Here is a 4,381-nt window from a genome sequence, read left to right as displayed (position 1 = left end):
GATCTGTGGACACAGTCAAATAACAACCAACACAACAAACGACAATACAACAGATAAGCTTTCTTTTACTTTCAGTTGCTAAACTTTGTGGAAAATACATTATGTCCAAGGATAAAGAAGAAGTTGCACTGATCTTTTATAGTACCTGACTCAAATGTACTAATCATAGAATTTTGTATAGCTGAAATTGTTAGTTCTGAAGGCCTTAAACTGTATATTAAGATACACTGAGGAAAATAAATTTTGCTAATTTGAGAAGACATACAAAGATAATATATTGAAGTTGAATTCCTTTGCCAAATCTAGTGTTCTTCCCAAAGTTTTCCAAGATAATTTAAAATAGCCAAAGATCGCCCACCTCGAATTGAAATAAAATTAATTCAGCAATATATATTTATTTGTAATTTGCATGACTATGAACCTACAAAAAAGGACTTACTTGAAATACAAAGGATCCTTGTGATTACTTGTATTTAGAACTTACGTCTAATTGTTCTCTGCTTAAGTACAAAATACAAACATTTTTCTAGTGACCATTTTTATTTCAGAGTGCAGAGGTGCAGAAGCATCATTATTCCTTTGCAGTGAATAAGCATCTATTTTCATTCATGGTGCTTCTCATTGCTGATTTAATATCTTATCCCTTTCTCTAATTGCAGGGTTACTGAACTTAGATCAGTGTGGCTATGACATAGAAAACACCTGTGAATATCATTCAGCTCCATTGTTAATTAAATATGGATTGGAGTATGATTAAAAAATTAGTAAAGACATACTTAAGAAGGTACTATAGAAAGAAGGATGAACTTGGGACTGGAAGACTTAAAATTATGCAGTTACCTTTTCACTCAGGTTCTGACTTATCCAAAATGATGTACCTGGGCTAAGGATTGGGGCAATATTTGGGTTCTGCAAATTTCCATATTTAGAATCAAAGTTAGATAATACAAGATGTATTTTTAAATACATGATTTGAAGTAGAGAGAAGGGTAGTGTCTTTGCTTGTGGCTTTTTTGGGTTGAATATTGTGGCAGTGGAGCTGGGGAGGGGGCTGCCATAGCAAATCCAGATGCATATTGGGAAAGCTGAGGGTGTCGGGGCTGGTTGTCTGCTTTCCTTGGCAGATCCTCCAGAGCAACCTACACATTTACTTGAGTAAGACATCGTGATTTACAGCTGTAATGCAATATTAGCAGAACTAGCTTTTGAGGCATAAACTTGAGGTTCCTGGTGCCTCATGGCCAACCTTGACATGCAAGGCATTCAGAGATTCCCTCTGCTATCCCAACCTCCACGAGTGTGTGTGTGTGTTTGTGTGTTGGGCATTGTGGTTTAGAGATGATGGTAAGACACGTGAAGTGGTTCAGACCTGAGGTCAGGATGAAGAGTGTAGAGATTTTCCTTCTGGTGGCAAATGGCTGAGGACAATAACAGGTGCCACCATGAGAGCCCAGTGAGCCAGACCAACTAGCCACAACTTAGCAGCACCAAAACAAGTCATCTGAGATGTTGAGAGGTGAAACCAGCTGGGCTTCTGGGTCCGTGGGGACTTGGAGAACATTTGTGTCTAGCTAAAGGATTGTAAATGCACCAATCAGTGCTCTGTGTCTAGCTAAAGGATTGTAAATGCACCAATCAGCACTCTGTAAAAGTGCACCAATCAGCACGCTGTAAAATGGACCAGTCAGCACTCTGTAAAATGGACTAATTAGCACTCTGTAAAATGGACCAATCAGCACTCTGTAAAATGTACAAATCAGTGAGACATGGGAGGGGCCAAATAAGGGAATGAAAGGTGGCCACCCCAACCAGTAGTGGCAATCCCCTTGGTTCCCCTTCTGCAATGTGGAAGCTTTGTTCTTTCTCTAGTCAAAATAAATTTTGCTGCTGCTCACTCTTTGGGTCCGCACTACCTTTATGAGCTGTAACACTCACTGCGGTGGTCTGCAGCTTCACTCCTGAAGCCAGTGAGACCACGAACCCACAGGGAGGAATGAACGACTCCCACTCTGGATGTGCCACCTTTAAGAGCTGTAACGCTCACTGCAAAGGTCTGTGGCTTCACTCCTGAAGTCAGCAAGACCATGAACCCACCAGAAGGAGGAACTCTGGACACATCTGAACATCTGAAGGAACAAACTCTGGACACACCATCTTTAAGAACTGTAACACTGCGAGGGTCTGTGGCTTCATTCTTGATGTCAGTGAGACCAAGAACCCACTGGAAGGAACTAATTCCAGACACAATGTGACCCTGGTAGGCCACCTAACCATGCATATAAACAAAATCCTCAAATCCCAGAAGATAGCACACACAGGCCTGAGGGTGTGGAGTGAAAGCCCCCTGTCCCTCAGCACAAAAATTTCCCATAAACTGCATCATATGCCCAGATGCCAGAGGAGGAAAGAACTGTGAAAGACTGAGCATTTACTTTAAATAAATTATTTTCTGCTCAAACTCTTTTAAAGAAAAAAATTATTTAATAAAGTTTTCAAACATCAAAACATTAAAGAAAATAGTGTAATGAACTGCTATATATTCTGATTCTAGAATCATCAATTTGCTGCCATGGACACATAACCTATCTTTCTTTTTCTCTTTCTTTTTTTCCTCATTAAACTTTGCTTTAATGGGTCTCAAAATTCTGTGACAGATTTTTGTTTTTTTCTATTAAAATGTACTGATTTTGAAAACTAATAACTTAAAACTGCCTCATGAAAAGGAAACCAAAATGGTTCACAAAACATTCTCCTTTCCTTCTGAACATTTTACAAGGCAATGTTATCATTAACTGGTCTTTTATTATTAAAGTTAAATGGCTAGTTGAAAGAAATAGTTCTGAGACTGTTCTTCCACCATTGATTAAGACTGAAGTGTCAGATAGTAGAGATAATATGCATTTAGCCTTCTGAGCTTTCTGGGCAGACTTGGTGACCTAGCTTCCTCCAGCAGCCCTCTTCTCTGCTGCTTTGATGACGCCCACAGCAATTATCTGTTTCATATGACAAACTGCAAAATGACCCAAAGAGGGACAGTCAGAGAATCTCTCAACCCACCTGGGTTTGCCAGAAACAATTTCAGTGACAACAGCTTCTCCCAATTTCAAGAATGTAGGGCCATCTTCCAGCTTCTTACAAGAATGGTGATCAATCTTTCCCCTCAACTCAGCAAAATTGCAAGCAATGTGAACTGTTTGACAATCCAGAATAGCGGCATAGCCAGCACTGATTTGGCCTGGATAGTGGAGGATAATCACCTGAGCAGTGAAGCTAGTTGCTCCCACTGATGGGTCATTTTTCCTGTCACCAGCAACATTGCCATGACAGACATTTTTGACAGATATGTTCTTGGCATTGAAGCCCACATTGTCCCCAGGAAGAGCTTCACTCGAAGCTTCATGGTGCATTTCAACAGACTTTACTTCAGTTGTAACGTCGACTGGAGCAAAGGTGAGCACTGTGCTGGGTTTGGGAACCCCAGTCTCCACTCAGGCTGCAGAAAGAGTTCCAATACCACCAATTCTGTAGACATCCTGGAGAGGCAGACTCAAGGTCTTGTCAGTTGGATGAATTGTTGGTAGGATGCATTGCAGAGTTTCAAGAAAGCAGCATGGTTCCGCTGGCATTGCCATCTTTAGAGGTGACTTTTTGTCCCTTGAACCAAAGCATATTAGCACTTGGCTCCAGCACGTTCTCACCATTCCAACTAGAAATTGGCACACATGCTACTGTGTCAGGTTTGTAGCCAGTTTTTGTAATGTACATGCTGACTTCCTTAATGATTCCCTCTTACCTCTTATGGCTGTAGGGTGGCTCAGTGGAATCCATTTTGTTAACATCAATAATTCGTTGTTTCACTCATTTAAAATCTGAGATACTTGAAGGAGCCATCTCCCATCTCAGCAGCCTCCTTCTCAAACTTTTCAATGGTTCTTTTGTTGATCACCCCACACTTGTAGGTCAGATGGCCAGTAGTGGTGGACTTACCCTAATCTACATGTCTATTAATGATGATGCTGATATGAGTCATTTCTTTCTCGTTTTGGCTTTGATTTAGTGGTAATTTTCACAACACTCATGTTCTGGCTGCAAACTCATTATGAAAAAGCTTTTTTTTGTTTCTATTTCTTTTTCTTTTTCTCCTATGCCCTCCCCCGTTCTGCTCTGCCCTCCCCTCCCCCGCCCCCACACCTTCCTATTCTCGCAAAAATATTTTAAAGCAAATCTGGGTATCATACCACTTTAATTTCTATATATTTCACTCTTCCCTCTAAAAAATGCAAACCTTGTATAACTACTCCTTAGACCAGAAGAAACTTAACACTTTTACTTGGAAAACTTAACATTTTTTCCCTCTTGATATCCAGCAGTGTGTGGCTTA

General features: G+C 40.5%; 1 pseudogene; it reads right to left on the bottom strand.

Annotated features, from left to right (window-relative positions):
* Positions 1-2,151: 2,151 nt before the first annotated feature.
* LOC101017454 lies at positions 2,152-4,142 on the bottom strand (annotated as a pseudogene).
* Between the last annotated feature and the right edge of the window lie 239 nt (positions 4,143-4,381).

This window comes from Papio anubis, chromosome 4, assembly GCF_008728515.1.
Source record: "Papio anubis isolate 15944 chromosome 4, Panubis1.0, whole genome shotgun sequence".
Taxonomy (NCBI): Eukaryota; Metazoa; Chordata; class Mammalia; order Primates; family Cercopithecidae; genus Papio; species Papio anubis.
Note: the sequence above shows the minus strand (reverse complement) of the source record. Positions and strands in the feature narration are given on the sequence as shown.